The sequence below is a fragment of the Lepus europaeus genome, chromosome 7, assembly GCF_033115175.1.
Source record: "Lepus europaeus isolate LE1 chromosome 7, mLepTim1.pri, whole genome shotgun sequence".
Taxonomy (NCBI): domain Eukaryota; kingdom Metazoa; phylum Chordata; class Mammalia; order Lagomorpha; family Leporidae; genus Lepus; species Lepus europaeus.
Window position 1 is genome coordinate 119,708,240 of NC_084833.1, and position 19,201 is coordinate 119,727,440.

A 19,201-nucleotide genomic window follows, 5' to 3' on the forward strand; every position below is an offset into this window, starting at 1 on the left:
TGTGTGTGTGTGTGTCTATGTGTCTGTGTGTAGGGAGTAGCTAAGAATGGAAACAACTCAAATATCTATTCATTAATGATTGCATAAATATCCATGTAATGGGTTATGGAATATTATTTGGGCATAAAAAGGAATGGTGGGGGCTGGCGCTATGCCATAGCAGGTAAAGCCACCCCCTGCAGTGCTGGCATCCCATATGGGCACTGGTTCAAGTCCTGGCTGGTCCACTTCTCTGCTATGGCCTAGGAGAGCAAGTCCTTGGGCCCCTGCACTGGCATGGGAAACCTTGAAGAATCTCCTGGCTCCTGGCTTCGGATCTGCATAGCTCTGGCCAATACGGCCAACTGGGGAGTGCAACAGCAGATGGATGACCTCTCTCTCTCTCTCTCTGTCTGCCTCTGCTTCTTCGTAACTCTGCCTTTCAAATAAATAAAATCTTCTTTTTAAAAAAAAGAAAAAGGAATTGGTGTACTAACACACGCTACATCGTGGCTGGACCCTGAAAGCATTAGGCGGAGTTAAAGCAGCTAGTCACAAAGAGCCAGACTGAATGATCCCGTTTAAGTGAAACATGTCCTACAGGCAAACCCACAAACCACAGGGCTTGGGAGGAGAGGGAGGACCGAGTGAATGCTAAGAGCTATGTGCTTCCTCTGGGGATTAGGGAAATGTTTCAAAAACTGATTGTGGTGATGGTGCCCTCTGCACAACTCTGAGAATATATCAGAGCCATAGCACAGTACACTTCAAATGACTGATTGTGAATGCAAATCACAGCTCAACAGGGGCCAGCACTATGGTAACGCCACTGGCATCTCATTTGGGTGCCGGTTCAAGACCTGCCTGCTCCACTTGCTAGCCAGTTCTCTGCTAATGCACCCAGGAAAGCAGTGGAGAATGGCCCCTACACCCAATGCAAGCTTCCTAGGAAACAACTTGGCAATACGCATCAAGAACCCTGACATACATAGAAGGGAGAGAGAAGATTGGGGGCGGGGGGGGGGGGGGAGCCTGTTATTTGCTCCTAGAGTAAACATGAAGGTATCTCTGATGAAACAGCTTGAGAAGGTTCCAGAGGCAAGGAAAATTAAGAGCATGCTTAGGGACTAGCAACTATGAGTGAGAAAATCTCAAACAGTGGTTAGGATGGGCAGATGAAAGGCCACAAAGTGAAAGTCTTAAACTTCTTGTAACTGGGCTACAGCTCCCAAAGCTCATGAACTGGACTCCCCAGAGTCGAGACAGGATCCTTTACTTATAAACCTCCACAGGTGATCCTGGTGCCAGGCAGATCTAGCTAACTCTTGCAGCACAATAAGGAAAAGAATCATATCTTATCACGGCAGTGATACTTTTTGGAAAATCATTCTGCAAGTCATACGAGAGGCTGATTACACAGGGGCCAAGACCTGCCTCTAGGAAGGAGACCAAGATTAGGGCTCTGAGTGCCTACTGCAACTCCGTGATAGTAACAACTATTCTTTATACAACCCTGCAATGGCCAAAGCCACCGTCATTGCTGAACAGAGACTCAGGAAGAATCCGTCCGCTTGTCTTCAAAATATGCAACTCGCCGGCTCCCCTGATGTATCTGTGCCTCGGAATTCTGAGAAGGCTGGTGGCAGTGAATGCAGGTGGTCTTCCCTGCCAACCAGACTGCCCTCACCCAGCTGCCCTCCACCAGCCGGTAACAAGCGAGGCTGAGCCATAGCCCTGTCAGGGTACCCGAAAGCAGCACTGGATGTGAAATGTGCAGCTATAAGGGACACTGGAAGACGAAGAGCTTGCTGCAAATGACTCATCAAATAACCCCAAGCATCCATATTTTTCAACTGTGGCTGTACAAAGCTGCAAGCACGTTCCCTCCAGCTCCTTTCAGAACAACGCCATTTAATCAACAAACAGCAGGGGGCAGATACGACCTGCGGCCCTGGTACACCTGTGCGCCTAAAGCTACCTGTCCCACATATCTCACGCTCTTCTGGGGAACTGCGGTAACCAGGAGATTTCCAGGTGGGTATTCTGGGCTCCAAAAGCCTTCCTTACAGATGGTCTCGGCGTAACTATGGCTCAACAAATCACAAACCCTGTACAAGAGGCACAATCGTATTGGTAAGCTGTTTTCACAATAAATCCAAGTGTTTTAAAACTGTTTTCACTGGGGGAAAAGGAATGCATTAAAATTGCTTAGGGAAAAATTAATCTGGAGCTCAATTTTCATAATTTATATACACTATGTGTATAAACCAGGAAAAACAGCTTAACAACCCCTTCACTCTGTCCCAACTCCTGACAAATGGTCCTTTGTTCAAAGAGACTGATCCATGACTCCGCCTCAGCACTAAGAAGCAAACCGATACTGGTTTGAAGTCATTCCCTTCCTATCAGATCCGTGCCCCCTGTAAACAGGTTCCCGTGAATGCCCCCCACCTGGTTTTCCATTTTCAGCTCCTCGCTCATCAAGCTCAGCCCCTTGTTTGCAAGGTTAAATGGGCAACACAGAACGAGTTTTCTTAAAAATTACTTTATGAACAAGACAGTGAGCCCAGTTAGCATATTAAAGCAGTTATCCCCTTCATAAAAAAATCCATCTTACTGGCACAGAAGGAAGATGGACAATCCACCAAACGTCAACCTACTCCACTTTGATAAAACTCCCAGAATAAACCAGCATTCACTGGTCCTGTATTCAGAGCTGTCCTCTACCAGCCCCCACATTTCTCAGTATGAAATGGCGGAAACAGAAGCGAGGTGAACACGTGTATAATTTCATCTCGACACTTGGAACAATACCACAAGTCTTAGCTAACTCCCAAGCTCGCTGTTCATGTAAAGTGGGATAATGGTCAGAACTGAGTGTTGCAAACGTTAATAACTATTTAAATTATGTGTACCACAGGCTAAGTACTAGATCATGAAGGTCTCTTATTCAGAAAAGTCTTATTTTTTAATTAAGAGGTATTTTAATACATTTTCATTATTAAACAATTAAGTTGGGAATAAAGAGCTCCTCACTGCAGGGATCAGGTACTCTCTTACAATGCGTGTATTTCAACTGAAAATTGACAGAACTGTAAAACTATGTAGTCAGTATTTCCTCCCACTTGTTTGCAAATCTCAGCCTTAACTGTTCACTGCCAACACTTCAGTGGGTCATTCATTCAGGTGTGATAGAAATCCCTTGGAGGAGTTAAAGGAGAGCACAAACCTAGACCCCTGACCAGAGGCAGCTCCTTAGAAGTCAGCATAATCACAGTGCTCTGACTCCCAGCTCCTGCTGTTCGCATTACACAGAGGTCCTGTAAACAAACACTCGCTGTCAACTGACCCTCAACGCCACCAGGAAGAACGCCTTGTGCCTAGTGCCAGGTCACAGCGTGATTCAAGCCCGGACCCCTCCTACTGCAGAGCGAGAACCGCCCTTCCCCTCCCTGCTCCTACAAAGCCGGGCAGGGCCTGCCACTATCCCCCTGGTCTCCCTCTAGATGACGCAGTCACCAGGCCGGGCTTCCTTTCAAGGGATCCACAGGAGGCCGTGACTTCCTAAAGCCACCAACGGACGGACCTGACCAAGCCACTCAATAGCCAAGGAGCTGATAAAACTACGTGGACTTGTGGAAGGGTTCCCATTGGAAAAATTCCAACAGTTCCCACACAATATTCATTAAATGCCCACTGAGTGGCCAGCTTTAACAAAGGAAGTACACAAAGGATGACAGATCTTAACATAATCAACCCAGAGGGAAAAGATGCATAACATTTACTCACCATTTTTACAAAAAAAAAAAAGCAACCTGTCTCTAAAACATAGCGCCCTCATGTAATTCAATCAATAGTTCCCAACACTTTATTATATATATATATATATATATATTTTTTTTTTTTGACAGGCAGAGTGGATAGTGAGAGAGACAGAGAGGAAGGTCTTCCCCTGCCGTTGGCTCACCTTCCAATGGCCGCTGCGGACAGCAGATCTCGCTGATCCGAAGCCAGGAGCCAGGCGCCCCTCCTGGTCTCCCCTGCGGGCGCAGGGCCCAAGCACTTGGGCTATCCTCCACTGCCTTCCCGGGCCACAGCAGAGAGCTGGCTTGGAAGAGGGGCAACCGGGATAGAATCCGGCACCCCAACCGGGACTAGAACCCGGTGTGCCGGCGCCGCAAGGCAGAGGATTAGCCTGTTAAGCCACAGCGCCGGCCTTTATTATATATTTTATAAAGAGCTAGAAGGGAAGAGTTTGAAGCTTCCTAACACAAAGAAATGATAAATATTAAAGGAGAAGGAAATGCTAATTAGCCCATGATTTGATAACATTGTATGCGTTATCAAATTATCATACTATATCCCATTAATATACACAATTTTTTTTTTTTTTTGACAGGCAGAGTGGACAGTGAGAGACAGAGAGAAAGGTCTTCCTTTTGCCGTTGGTTCACCCTCCAATGGCCGCCGCGGCCGGCGCGCTGCGGCCGGCGCACCGCGCTGATCCAATGGCAGGAGCCAGGTGCTTCTCCTGGTCTCCCATGGGGTGCAGGGCCCAAGCACTTGGGCCATCCTCCACTGCCTTCCCGGGCCACAGCAGAGAGCTGGCCTGGAAGAGGGGCAATCGGGACAGAATCCAGAGCCCCGACCGGGACTAGAACCCGGTGTGCCAGCGCCACAAGGCGGAGGATTAGCCTGTTAAGCCACGGCGCCGGCCCAATATACACAATTTTTAACATACACAGTTTTTAAGATTTATCTGAAAAGTAGAGAGAGAAGCAGAGACTGAGAGATCTATCTGCTGGTTCACTCCCCAAATGGCCACAACAGCCAGGGCTATACCAGTCCAATACCAGGAGCCAGATGTTTCTTTTGGGTCTCCCACATAGTGCAGGGGCTCAAGCACTTCGGCCATCTTCTGCTCTCCCAGGCCATATAGCAGAGAGCTGGATCAGAAGTGGGGCAGCCGGGACTCGAACCAGTGCCCACATGGGATGCTGGCACTGCAGGTTGCAGCTTAACCTGCTACACTACAGCGCCAGCCCCTATACAATTATTTCTTAAGATTTATTTATCTGAAAGGCAGAGTTACCATGAGAAGGAAAGAGAGAGAGATTGATCTTCCAACTGCTGGTTCACTCCCCAGATGGCTACAACAGCCAGGTCCGGGCCAGGAACTTCATCCAGGCTTTCCCATGTGGGTGCAGGGGCCTAAGCACTTGGACCTCTACTGCTTTCCCAGGCACATTAGCAGGGAGCTGGATCGCAAGTAGAGCAGCTGGGACTCTAAGTGGCGCGCATCTTGGATGCCGATTTTGCAGGCAACGGCTTAACTTGCTAAGCCACAATGCCAGCCTTGTATATACAATTACTATGCCAATTAGATTTAAAAAATTAAATTTAAAAAGATTAATTGAACTAGATCACAGGATGAAAATAACTAAGTATTTTTTCTGGTTCTCTCGTACGTATGTAATTTCTCTAACAGAACAGATGGCCACTAGAGTATATGTATTTTTTACTCTCTTGGTGTTGCTGTTTTCCAAAGTATTTATAACTAATTTACATCCCTACCAGCCATTTCTGAAAGTCCATATTGCTCGACCTGCTCACGATTTGGTACTGTCGAGTTGAATTCAGGTATGCAGGGTAGTCTTTCACTGACTATTACCTAGACTGGGCACCTTCTCACACAGTCATTCGACATTTGGCCATTCCTAAAGTGCCCTTTTGTGAGCTGTGCCTGCTCTTCCGGAAGCAGCTTCTGAAGAAATCCTTCTCCACACTAGTGGAGGTCATGGATGTGGTCTCCAACGTTAACTTCTCCTTTACGGTTCGGTCTTTCCTTTGCCAGGAGCCCTGGGTCATAAATCCAGTGTCTGAATATGCAGGAGACTATTTCTGGACTCCTTATGGTGTTCTACTGATCTACCACTGTAGCTCTATCCAGTGCCAACATTACACCATCTTTTTTTTTTTTTTTTTTTTTTTTGGACAGGCAGAGTGGACAGTGAGAGATGTAGAGACAGAGAGAAAGGTCTTCCTTTCATTGGTTCACCCCCAATGACCGCTGTGCCCTGGCGTGCTGCAGCCTGCGTACCGCGCACTGATCCAAAGCCAGGAGCCAGGTGCTTCTCCTGGTCTCCCATGCGGGTGCAGGGCCCAAGCACTTGGGCCATCCTCCACTGCACTCCCGGGCCACAGCAGAGAGCTGGCCTGGAAGAGGGGCAACCGAGACAGAATCCGGTGCCCCGACCGGGACTAGAACCCGGGGTGCTGGCACCACAGGCGGAGGATTAGCCTAGTGAGCCACAGCACCGGCCCACACCATCTTAATTATCACAGCTTCTCTTGGTCTCTTAGTCAAGTTCTCCCAACTTTCTTTGTCAAAAGTGTTATTCCGTTTTGTGGGTTGAGACTTTATGTGGTTTCAAAAATGCTTTTTGAGTTTTAAATTTTTTTCTTGGATTACATGACATCTATAAATCAGTTCCCAAGGTACTGGCATCTTTAGAGTACTCTCCAGTCCCTGAACCACTGTGCTGTCCATTTAGTAAGTCTTCGTTTAAAGTCACTCAATGAAATTTTAGGATTTTCTCTGCAAAGAACCTATGCATTGCTGGGTTTGCGTTGTGTTATGCAGACACCTGTGACACAGGCACCCCATATGAGTGAAGGTTCGAGACCTAGTAGCTCCACTTCCAATCCAGCTCCTGCTAACGCATTTATAAGGCAGAGAAGATGATCCAACTATGTGGGCCTCTGCCACTCCCAAGGGAGACCCAAATGGCATTCCAGGCTCCTGGCTTCAGTCTGGCCCAGCCCTGACCATGCAACATAGACATCCCATATTCGAGGGCCCCAGACAAGTAGGGGCTGCTCCACTTCCCATCCAGTTCCCTGCTAAAGTGCTTGGGATAGCAATAGAAGACAGCTCATAGCTCATAGCTCAACTTGGCCCAGACCTGTTTCTTTCTTTCTTTCTTTCTTTCTTTTTTTTTTTTTTTTTTTTTGACAGGCAGAGTGGACAGTGAGAGAGAGAGAGACAGAAAGAAAGGTCTTCCTTTGCCATTGGTTCACCCTCCAATGGCCACCGTGGCCGGCGTGCTGAGGCCGGCACATCGCGCTGATCCGAAGCCAGGAGCCAGGTGCTTCTCCTGGTCTCCCACGCGGGTGCAGGGCCCAAGCACTTGGGCCATCCTCCACTGCACTCCTGGGCCATAGCAGAAAGCTGGCCTGGAAGAGGGGCAACCGGGACAGAATCCGGTGCCCCAACCGGGACTAGAACCCGGTGTGCCGGCGCCACGAGGTGGAGGATTAGCCTGTTGAGCCACAGCGCCGGCTCCCAGACCTGTTTCTTCAAAACATTTTAGAATCAAAAGCACTTTTGTGCTGCATTTTAAGAGGAGGCTAAAACACATCTGTAGCTTCTAAGGATTTACAGTCTGTTTAGGAAGCAAGAGTCAAGTACAAATAATTGCAATGCAATGCAATACAGATTAAGCACTTCTATTATGAAAAAGCACACAAAAATCCTGCAGGAACTCCATAGACAAAGAGGATCGCTCTTAACAAGATGGTTGCCAAGGCCTCAAGGAGGGCTGTGACATTTCTGCTCGCTCTGGGACAGGGGTGGCACACTCTAGCCTGCAGGTAGCCTGACACCTGTTATTGTTCAGCCTGTGACCTAAGAAAGGCTTTGCATGTTAACATTACATGTTAATGTGGTTAAAAAGACTCAAAATTAAGATATTTCATGACACATTAAAGTTGCATTAATTCAAATGTCAGGGTCCAAAATATAGCTGTATTGGGACACAGCCATGCTTTGCAGGGCAGAGGGAAGAAGCAGTTTCAACAGAGATCATATGGCCCACAGAGACTTATTCCTTTGCGAATAAGTTTACCAAGTTTACTGCTCTAGAAAGATGGACAGGATTTTGGTGGGCACAGCTGGCAGAGGACTGGAAGAAACACACCACTTGGGCAATGAAGGAATGAAAACAGGAAGGGAAAACCGAAATAGGTAAGGGACAGGGGAAGGCCAGTTTGGCTGAAGGAGGGGTTCAACCAGGTTAGCAATTACAGAGCCATTTAGTACTGCGCGCCTTGTTGCTGCGCCAAGTACAGTAGTGACTAACAAGCATCCTCACACAGAAACTATGAGATTGGTACCATTATTAGCCCTGTTCAGAATCATGGAACCAGTTAAATGATTTGATAAGGAACCAGAGGTTTACATAAGCCACTGGCCCAAGATCTCAGCTGGTTGAAATGAGAAGACACTGAAATCTAAGGTGCTCTGCCCCAGAGCCTATGCTGTTCACCCTATCCAACTGCCACACAAGGCAATAAAATGAAATGCATCGAGGCCGGCACTGTGGCTAGGGGGTTAACGCCCTGGCCTGCAGTGCTGACATCCCCACATGAGTACTAGTTCGAGACCCGGCCACTCCAGTTCCAATCCAGCTCTCTGCCATGGCCTAGGAAAGCAGTAGAAGATGGCCCAAGGACATCACCCATGTGGAAGACCCGGAGGAAGCTCCTGGCTCCTAGCTCCTGGCTTCAGATGGGCGCAGTTCCAGCCATTGCAGCCAATTGGGGAGTGAACAATCAGATGGAAGACCTCTCTCTCTCTCTCTGATTCTCCTCTCTCTGTGTAACTAACTTTCAAATAAATAAATAAATCTTAAAAAAAAAAAAAAAAAGGAAATACATCTACTGAGGCAGAGTGGGGCTCCATTGTTAACACTGTCAAACACAGCAGTAGAAAGAATATGGATTTCCTATAGGTAGTGATCTGCTAGCAGTGTTCACAAGGACAGCTGTCCCATGAGCTGGTCCAAAGTGTTCTACACTTACAATCAAACCACTGTAGGCCTTTTTCTTTTAAAAAATTTATTTGAGAGGCAGAGAAAAAGAGAACTCTAGCTCCCATCTACTAGCTTACTCCCCAGATGCCACAATGGCAGGGGCTGGGCAGGGACCAAAGCCTGAAACTGGAATACAATTCAGGCCTTCCACATAGGAGGCAGGAACCCAATGACTGGAGCCAACACCACTGGATCTGTAATGGCAGGAAGCTGGAGTCAGGAGTCAGAACCAAGGATGGGACTCAGGTACTCCAATTGGCTAAAGCCTCCTGCTGCTGCTGCTGCTGCTGCTTCTGCTGCTATCTTTGTAAACATTTATTTAGGGGCTAGCGCTGTGGCATAGTGGACTAAGCCTCCACCTGCAGCACCAGCAGCCAATATGGGCACCACTTCATGTCCCAGCTGCTCTACTTCCAATCCAGCTCTCTGCTATGGCCTGGGAAAGCAGTAGAAGATGGCTCAAGTGCTTGGGGCCCTGCATCTACGTGGGAGACCCAGAAGCAGCTCCTGACTCCTAATCGCTCCAGCTCCAGCCATTGTGGCCATTTGGGGAGTGAACCAGCAGAAGGAAGACCTCTCTCTGTCTGTCCCTCTCTGTGTCTGTAACCCTACTTCTCAAATAAATAAATCTTTCCAAAAATTTATTTGAAAGGCAGTTACAGAGAGAGGGAAAGACAGAGCTCTTAATCCACTACACCATAATGCTGGCCCCCTAAATGCCTGCTTCTATTGTGGCATTTTTCTAAACCACAGGAGAGAAAAGATGTGAGCTTAAATTTCAAGTTCCTCCTAGAAATATTTTCTTAAACCTTTGAGAAATGACCAATTATAAAAATCAATAAGTAGTAGGCCAAGTCTGGGAAAATTCAGCCAATTATGCTTAGCTCGACTTTTTTAAAAAGGTTATATAATCACAGATGTCATTTTACAATTTCAAGCTCAAATATTAAATGTATTAATTCAGTTAACAGCAATTCAATTACCCAGAGATAGTTTCAAGATTAAGATAAGTCTTCAAAAGAATAATCGTGTTCTGGGACAGGCATTTGGCTTAGTAGTTAAAAGATACCTCTTGCGATGTCCGCATCCCATATCAGACACTGGAGTACCCAGGTTCCAGCCCTGGCTCTGTTCCTGCTCAAGTAGGTGGGTGTCTGCTGCCAATGTGGAGGACTCAGATGGAGTTCCCAGCTCTTGGCTTTGGCCTGGCCCAGCCCTAGCTATTACAGGTATGTAGGGAATGAACCAGATCAAAGATTTCTATCCGTCTCTACCTTTCAAATAAAGTAAATTTATAATTTTTTGAAAGAATCATACTTTGACAGCTATCATAAACATTACAAAAATCAGACACATCTGCATAAGAGCAGTGTATACTCAAACTGTAGAAACCAAAAACTACTACATTATATCTTACTGTTACGTGGAAACACACTGCTCCTATCAGACTAAGGCTGTGCTTTTCAATAGAAACATCAAGCCATATACATAATTTTAAGTGTTCTGGTAACTACAAAAAGTAGAAACGGATAAAATTAATTGCAATAATTTATTTTACTTAACCTAGCTTATCCAACATCTCATTTCAACATGGAATCAGTGTTTAGAAATCGAGGTATTTTATATCTTTTCCAGGGTAAATCTGAAATCTATGTATGTATTTCACACTTACAGCACCAGCCATATGTCAAATGCTCAGTAGCACACACAGCTATTGACTTCGATGCTAGGACAGAAATCCAAGGGACAGCCCTTGCAGCAAACAGGAGTGAGGCTGTGGGTTGTAACATCAGTGTCAGACCGTGAGAGTGAAGGGGGACACAGGCGGGAAAAAGGGAGCAGTCAGCTCCAACATTGTTTGAAACAAGTGGGTTCAACTTAAAAATCAGTAACAATAGGCTACTGTAGCCGGCTATTTTGGTAATCTATACCATTCATTTGATGATGGCTTTCCCACCTTACCAGTCTTGCTGTCACTGTAATTTGATTATCCCTAACCTCCCTCACACACATACCCCAACTCCCTAAGCCACTTCTGGGTTATGCACAGAGAACCTACTTCCCAGTGCTTTCTAGCAACAAATTTACAGTCTACAGACTTGGACAGTGGGAAAGCACTGAGATTTTTGGAAAGGGAATTTTTAAATATTTTAAGACTACAGAGTGAGGTGTCAGTGCCAAATGAGTTGTAGGGGGGGAGGGGGACAGAAGACAGGCGAGTTCAGAATGTTCCACACTAATCTCCAACTAGAGTTACAACACTGAGACGAAAAAGGACAGAGGCCAGAGGCCCTGGAGCAGTGATTCCTCAAAAACTGAATGAAGTTTCGTGTCAAGCGCAGGGAAGAGTGAAGCTCCCCTCAGCCTCCTACTACTCCCATCTGCACCTGGCGAATCCAGGGGGACTGGACTGCAAAGATCTGGGCTGCAGCAAACATTTCCTTACTCCTAACTAGCTGGCTCTAAACACCAAATTCCCCTTGGCTAATCTATTACTGTTCCTATGTCAAATTTACACAGCAAATTCTGCTGGCGATAATCAAATGCTGGACGAGGCGTTTCCACTTTCTTTGGGGTTGGGGTTGGAGTAGACGCAATTTTAGTGGCAACAGGTCAAAGTACATCAGGACTGGGGTTTAAAACAAAGTCTCACTAACCGGTGCAAACAGCGCAAGGACAAGCACCCTCCAAAAACCGTCTTCAGCAAATCCATTTGAGTCCACTAAATAACGCAGTTATCACCTGTTCATCAGCACTAAGGATGTAAGAATTAGTGAGGAAACCAATGAATGATAGCTCAGTAGTTCCCGGCCTTGGAGCAGTTCTGCTTGTTATCCAGAAACGTCTCCCGCCCAAGCAGACTACGCTTTTAAAAAGAAAAATGAGGCAAGGCTTATTCTGTTTTGTGGAATGAACAGTTTGTCCAAGTCTAGACTCGAAAATAAAGCCAGCGAAAAAATTCTTTTAAAAAAAGCAGAGTGTCAAAACATGGTAATTCTTACGGGGGAAAATACTGCAAGTGGCAAATCTTCGGTGTTTTGTAAAAAGCAGATAATAAACCACACATTATGATGCCGGGTGTGGAAAAAAAAATATCCTACACACAATGTGGAAAACACCAAATAAGGATTATTACTTCAGGTAACCTTACATCAGGGGCTGTTAACTTTTTATTATGTTTCTACGTTTCCTACACTTTCTTAAACATTTTATTTTATATACAGGATGCTGGCTTTCAGGATGTGCTCAGGTTTTTTTTTTTTTTTTTTTTTTTTTTTTTTGACAGGCAGAGAGGATAGTGAGAGAGAGAGACAGAGAGACAGGTCTTCCCTTTTGCCGTTGGTGGCCAATGGCCACCATGGCTGGTGCGCTGCGGCCGGCGCATCACGCTGATCCGAAGCCAGGAGCCAGGTGCTTCTCCTGGTCTCCCATGCGGGTGCAGGGCCCAAGCACTTGGGCCATCCTCCACTGCCTTCCCGGGCCACAGCAGAGAGCTGGCCTGGAAGAGGGGCAACAGGGATAGAATACGGCACCCCGACCGGGACTAGAACCCGGCGTGCCGGCGCCGCAAGGCAGAGGATTAGCCCGTTAAGCCACGGCGCCTGCCCGTTTCCTACACTTTCTACAATGATTGCACAGGACTGCTAAAACTAGAAGAGAAAAAGAAAAGCCTTAGTTAGACAAAGTGGAAATTGAAGCAGTGCTGATCAATTTGGGATCGTACCAGATTAACCTGCCAGCCTTTAGACCACCATCATGTCATGACAAAAAAAAAAAAAAAAAAAAAAAAGCACTCAGGGTCCAGGAAGCCAGGAACCTTGGAACAGCTAGGGCACATACTCACATTCAGATGTACAATACACGACGTGTGGTGGAGCAGGCTACTGAATATTAGAAAAGGTAAAAATGGCTTCTTTGGGGAAAAAAAAAGGCCGGGCTGGCTTAGCACTCTTGCAAAACAACAGCGCAAAGGGCGAATGTTCATGGAACTGGGGGGGGACGACAGGGGAAAAAAAATGCCTGAGTGCAAAACAAGTCAACCACGGACCTCTTCGCTTTAAAAATGCTTCATTTTATGTCAATCCCACCTGAACTGGCTTCTAGAAAGTAAACCTAGTAGTTTCTAAATACGACAGGCTGAAAAGGCTCCGCTGCAAGAGTGCATTGCAGGCCCCCCCGCCCCCAACAACCCTGGTTTGTTTCAAACTGTGTCCGCTCCACTGCAGAGCGGCAGTGCATCAAGTGCGTGGACACCGCGCGCCCTGCTGCCCGGCGGGCCCCAGACACGGCGACAGGGCAGGGCAGGAGGCTGCACCTCCAGCCCAGCGTAATTTGTTCCCAATGACGGTTAAGGGCCGAGGAGCTGAGATCTCGGGGGTGGGGGGTGGCGAAGGGCTGGGCAGCATCTCCACAGATCCAAGAGGCGAATGAGCGCACAGGGCCGGCCCGATGGGCGCCAGCCCCCTCCGCTTCATCCTCGACGCCGGCACAAAGCCACCCCCGCGAGGTCTGACCCCAACGGGTGGCACCCCGCAAGGCGAGAGGCGCACGCCCCCCAACACTCCGCGGCGCCGCCCCCTCCCGCACCTGCCTGGGGCGCGGACGGCCGCAGCCCCCCGCTGGACGTGGCAGGGCACCCGGCGTCGGGGCTCCCGACCCCCGGGCGCTGAGCGAAAGCGGCCGACGGCCGGCCCACGGCGCGCCCGCAGCCCGCTCCCCGCGGCGGGCCCCGTCACGCCTTCGCACCGCACCCGGCGCGGGCGGGCGGCCGCCCCGCGACCTCGGCCCAGAACGCGGCGCTGGCTCGCAGGGACCCCCAGGGGCCATGCCCGCACCCCCGCACGGGCGGGGCCTCCCGACCCCGGCGGCGCCACCTTGTAAATAAAGGCCGGGGGACCAGCAGCCTACGGCAGGTGGGAGGCGCCCCGCCGGCTTTGGGCGCCCGCGCGCGGCCTGCGGCTCCGAGAGACCATGGCCGCGCCGCCACCCACCGCGCCGGCCCTCACAGCCCGGCCCGGCCCGGCCAGCAAAGCGCCCGCCCAACCGCCGCCGCCGCCGCCGCCGGAGCGCGAGGCCGCCCAACCGCCGTCCCGGCCCAACCAACGCGGGCAGGGGAGGAGAGGTGCGCGCGGCCGGCGGAGCGTGCGAGCCGCTCGGGGGTCGCGAGGGAGGCCGCGCGCGGCGGAGGCAGGGGCGAGGAGGCGCCGAGGCCATCGCTGACCGCGGCGCTAGGAGGGCCTCCAGGAGGGGGTTTTGCCCTTTTCCCCTTGGAAGGTGCCGATGGTTTGACCCCCCACCCCGAGTGAGGTGCCGTGTCCCAGCCCCGGCTGGACTGTACCATCGGGCGGTGCCGCCGGGATTTCTCCCCCCCACCACCACCACCATCAATTCCCCCCCCCCACCCGGGTCCGCGGTCGGTTGGCCCCGGCCGGGCTCTGAGACGCGGAAAGAGCTGGGCGCCATTTTGGGTGGGACTAAGCAAAGACGAAACACCCTCCCAGGCGAAGGGGTACTGCGGACCCTGGTTTATCCGTTTCCCTTAATCCTTTAGGTACTTACACGACGTTGGGAGAGGGGAGGTGGAAGATCAGCGGGTCCCCGATCCTCTCTCCCTAGGGGTGATGGAAATCAAACCCCCCCCGCCACCTCCAGGTGGTTCTTCCCGCCGCAGAGTGGGAGCAGCATAAAAGGCGGGGCCTCATTAGCATAATCTGCCTGGCAACCTGACCTCGAGGTGATATGATTGGCCAAATTCTGTAAACTCCATGCCGCGCCTAGCGACGAGAAACGCTGGGGCAAACTGACAGGCCCAGATTTAAGAGTCATGACGAAGATCCTGAGACGTTAATTCAGTCGGCAGAGGAGCCAAAAGGAGATTCACACAATGGCCCAATGACTGACGGCCTCTTTATTTCGTGCTCTGCTGTTCCTATACAATCCAATCGGAGCGAGGTTCTCAGGCGGCGCACGCGTGTGTTTGTACTCTAAGCCAATCAGAAAGCCCGACGCTTCGCATTCGGGGTCAGGACCCCTGGTCGGGCCCGGGCGCGGTGAGGCCGGGGAAACGTCTGCCTTTTCCTCAGCGTACGCCGGCCATGGAACCGACTGTTCGCCGGGCGCCGTGGGGCTCTGTGGAACCAGCGGGAGGCGCCCGAGCGGGGCGGCGTGCCCGGGACGCGCCTTCCTGCAGCCTGCGACACCGGTGGGCCAGCGCGCGCCCCGCGGGCCTCGGCTGCCGAGAGCCTGTGGGTGCCCAGGCCTGCCACCCCGTAGAGCACCCTCACTGTGTGTCTAGTTCCCGCCTCACCGTCCTGGAAAGGGAAAGTTGGCGGAGGCGCTAAGAAGTGCAGGGTTCTTGAACACCGGTTAGCCCGTGACTTTGACCTCAGGCTGTGGCCCTTGAAATTGCCTTTTCAAAGGGCAACCGCGTGCACGGGAATGAACTCCGGCTTTGCAGGCAGAGCCCTCTCCCCCACTGGCAACGCCGATTGGCGGCTCCAAGGTGAAAAACACCTTGGACTCCCAGACTGACAGTACCTAAGCTGGAACTTCAAGGAGGGATAGCATTAAGGATGCTACTAAAACCCATGAAATCTTGCACTGTTGGCCAACAAGGAAAAAAGGGAGAAGTTACAACTAGGGAAAAGACAAGGCTGGAATCTTTTGCCGTGTTGTCTTTGCTGTTTTATGTAACTGAAAGCAAAGTGGGAAGAATGGGAGAGCGTTATGTTTTTCAAAATCCACAGTTGATTACCCTGTAGGCAACTTGATGACCAGGCTGCAGCCCCCAGTGCTGGCCGGACTGAGTGAGAAGCAACCTTGTTGAAGTGAACGGAAAAGGTAAAGGGGGCTTGATGGGGTAGACCCCAGCACTTGCGGGCTAGAGCTGCTATTAGCTCTTACTCCGGGTATATAGAAGAGGAAGTTTGTTGACTGGGGGGTGATTCCTTAGGTTAAGGAAGCTATTTGAATTTATTTTATTTTATTTTATTTTTTTTGGTTGTGAAAAGTTGGACAGGTTCTCCCATAGCCAAGAAAGCCTGCCACTCCCTGAATCATTTTGTTTTTGGAGATAGAACTTTATTAAAATGTCCCGTTAGGGTGGTCCCAACTGGCATCTAATGACCGGAAATGACACCAAGAAACCCCCAAAACAGTTACCCATGAGAGGTGGAGCTATCGTCCGGAGAGCCACCCCTCCCCCTTAACTTCATGGAGTTAGAGAAATGCTGCTGAAATTCGGAATGCACACACATTAACAGGTAGAAGCCGCCCCACAAATTGTTTTTCCTTTGGAATGCAGGGAGTGAGCCTCAATAACATGGTGTTCCTGTGATTTGTCATTAACTTGTTTATTAACACAGTACGATTCACTCATTCACAAGAAGCACTTATAAAACATGCGCTGGGTACCCCTCATGGTTCTGAACACCAAGAGTAGGAGACAACAACACACAAGTCCCCGCTTCGCTGAGCTAAGGCTGGTAGGAGAACAACACAAATAAATGACTCCAGGTGATGGCAAGTGCTGTTGAGAGAGTAATGCAGGGACAGGCAGAGGAGAGAAAATGCCGACAATTTAAATTGTGTGTTATGGAATGCCCCCCATACTACCACGTGACTTGAGACTTGAACATGGAAATCAAAGAAACCATGTGAAGATCTAGGAGAACATTCTAGTCCTAGAGGATTGCAAATGTGAAAGGCCATGAGGTTTTTAAAAAAAAAAAAAAAAAAGATTGAGCATGGTGAGACCCTATCACACTCTGCCTGCACTGGGTAGGCCATGTGGTTGCACAGTAGAAACCAGGGTGCCCAGAGCCACTTGACTTCAATGACTCCCTCATCCATCCAAGCCAGGTGGATTGTGGGGAAGGTGATTGGGAGAAAAAAAAAATACTATTAAGGTTGATGGGGACTCCAGGGGCCCCTGAAAAAGAGGGGAAATAAACAACTTGAGGTAACTTTCCAGGAGCCCTAGGGGAGGGGGAGACAAGAGGGGAAGAACCATATACAATGTAATCTTTGGATATTGTTAAGTCTGCGTAATAGACCTGATTGAGAACTCTGCACACTTCTGTGCAAGACAGGCTACTCCATGTCAGTTCACTGATTGGTTCATGTAGCATGCCTCATTAGCATACATATCAACCAATCAGGGAGAACTTCAAGAACTTCAAGCTTTAGACTGCATAAAAGTCTGAGCCACGCAGCCTTAAGAGGTAGCTGGGGGCTGCAGCCCTCCTCCCCAGCTTCCAGAGAGCTTTGTCTGCTTTATGTTATTTTATTTTTTTAAGATTTATTTATTTACCTGAGAGGCACAGTTACATACAGGGAGAGACAGACAGAGGTCTTTCCATTTGCTCGTCTACTCCCCAGATGGCCACAACAGCCAGAGCTGGGCAAATCTGGAGCCAGGTCTCCCACATAGGTGCAGGGGCCCAAGCCCTTGGCCATTTTCTATTGACTTCCCAGGCCATCAGCAGGGAGTTGGATCAGATGTGGAGCAGCTGGGCCTCAAACCTGAACCCAGTGGGATGCTGGTGCTGCAGGCCACAGCTTAATCAGTGTCGGCCCCATGTCTGCTTCTGATGAAGGTCCTTTGCTTTGCTCACTCCTTCTTTGTCCACGTACCTCATTCTTTGTGGTCACAAGACAGAAAACACAGCAGAGAAGAGAAGCGGTAACCCCAAAGGCAGAAGCACTGGATGAATCCAGCAGAGAAGAGAGACCGACCGTGAGCCAGCAGAGGCGAGCATTGTAACAGTGCAGCAGAAAGAGCTGTAACAAAAAGAAGAATCGGGCCAGGTAAAACCGCTGCCTGCAGTGCCGGCATCCCATATGGGCGCCGGTTCTAGTCCCAGCCGTTCCACTTCCAATATAGTTCACTGCTGTGGCCTGGGAAAAGCAGTAGAAGATGGCCCAAGTCCTTGAACCCCTGCCGCGTGGGAGACCCGAAAGAAGCTCCTGGCTTCACATAGATGCAGCTCCAGCTGTTGCAGCCAACTGGGGAGTGAACCAGAGGGTGGAAGACTTCTCTGTCTCTGCCTCTCCTTCTCTCTGTGTGTAATTCTTTCAAATAAATAAAAAATAAATATTAAAAAAAGAAGAACCTGCCACCTCTGTTGAGGATAAGACACAGACGTTTGTCTGCCACTACTCCTATGACACTGACACCAGAACTCCCAGGCATGTTCTGAGTCCCCACTTATTATTTTAATGGGGCGAGCCCTGTGGCATAGCAGGTTAAGCCTCTGCCTACAATGCTGGCATCCCACATGGGTGCTGATTTGAGTCCCAGCTGCACCACTTCTGATCCAGCTCCCTGCTTATGACCTGGGAAAACAGCAGAGAATGGCCCAAGTCCTTGGGCCCCTGTACCTACTTGGGAGACCTGAAGGAAGCTCCTGTCTCCTGGCTTCAGCCTGGCCCAGCCCAGCCATTGCAGCTGCTTGGAGAGGGAACCAGCAGATGGAAGATATTTCTTTCTCTGTCTTGCCTTCTCTCTTTGAGACTCAGCCTTTCAAATAAGAAAAAGAAATCTTAAAAAAAAAAAAAAACTATTTTAATAAACAAAAGCCCTCCTTGGCGCCTAGTGCCCTGCAGCCACACACTTTGCCGGCTACTGGGCTCCTCAAAGCCTTATCTGTTTCATGAACCAAGCTTGGGCAACAAAACTGACTGAAGTAGTTTTCTATGTTGGAAAAGTTGCAGATCGAGTGCCCAAAAACTCTATGCAGCAACTCTCTATCTAGAATCCAGTCATTTTGGAAACCACCCATCTAACCAAAGATCTAGGAGAACTCAGAATCTCTTCAACACAGGGGAAGAGGAAGAGGACAAGAAAGGGAGTGGCTTACACCCTGGCTTCAAACTACCTGATTGCTCTTTATTTGCTTTTTAAGATTAATTTATTTATTTGATAGGCAGAGTTACAGGAAGAGAGACAGAGATCCTCCATGTACCAGTTCACTCCCCAGATGCCCACAGCAACCAGGGCTAGACAAGACCAAAGCTAGGAGCAAAGAACTTCATCTGGGTCTCCCATGTGGGTGCAGGGGTCCAGGGACTTCAGCCATCTTCTGCTGCTTTCCCAGGCACATTAGCAGGGGAGCTGGACAGACAGAAAGGTCTCTATTTGCTGGTTTACTCCCTAAATGGCCACAATGGCTGGAGCTTTGCAAGTCTGGAGCCAGGAGCTCTCTCCAAGTCTCCCAGACAGGTGCAGGAGCCCAGGCTCTTGGCCATCTTCATCTGACTTCCCAGGCATCAGCAGGGAGCTGGATTGGAAGTGGATAAGCTGGGATTCGAACCAGCGCCCATATGGGATGCTGGTGCTGCTGACCTCA

General features: G+C 49.5%; 1 protein-coding gene across 1 annotated transcript in view; it reads right to left on the reverse strand.

Moving 5' to 3' along the window:
- The window catches only part of PRDM10 (PR/SET domain 10), a 115,486-nt gene extending 100,791 nt beyond the window's left edge, over positions 1–14,695 (reverse strand). Inside the window, exon 1 of the mRNA XM_062197353.1 lies at positions 14,412–14,695. The gene's annotated coding sequence lies outside the window, so the exon portion shown is untranslated. The remainder of the gene's footprint in view (positions 1–14,411) is intronic.
- Positions 14,696–19,201: the final 4,506 nt, after the last annotated feature.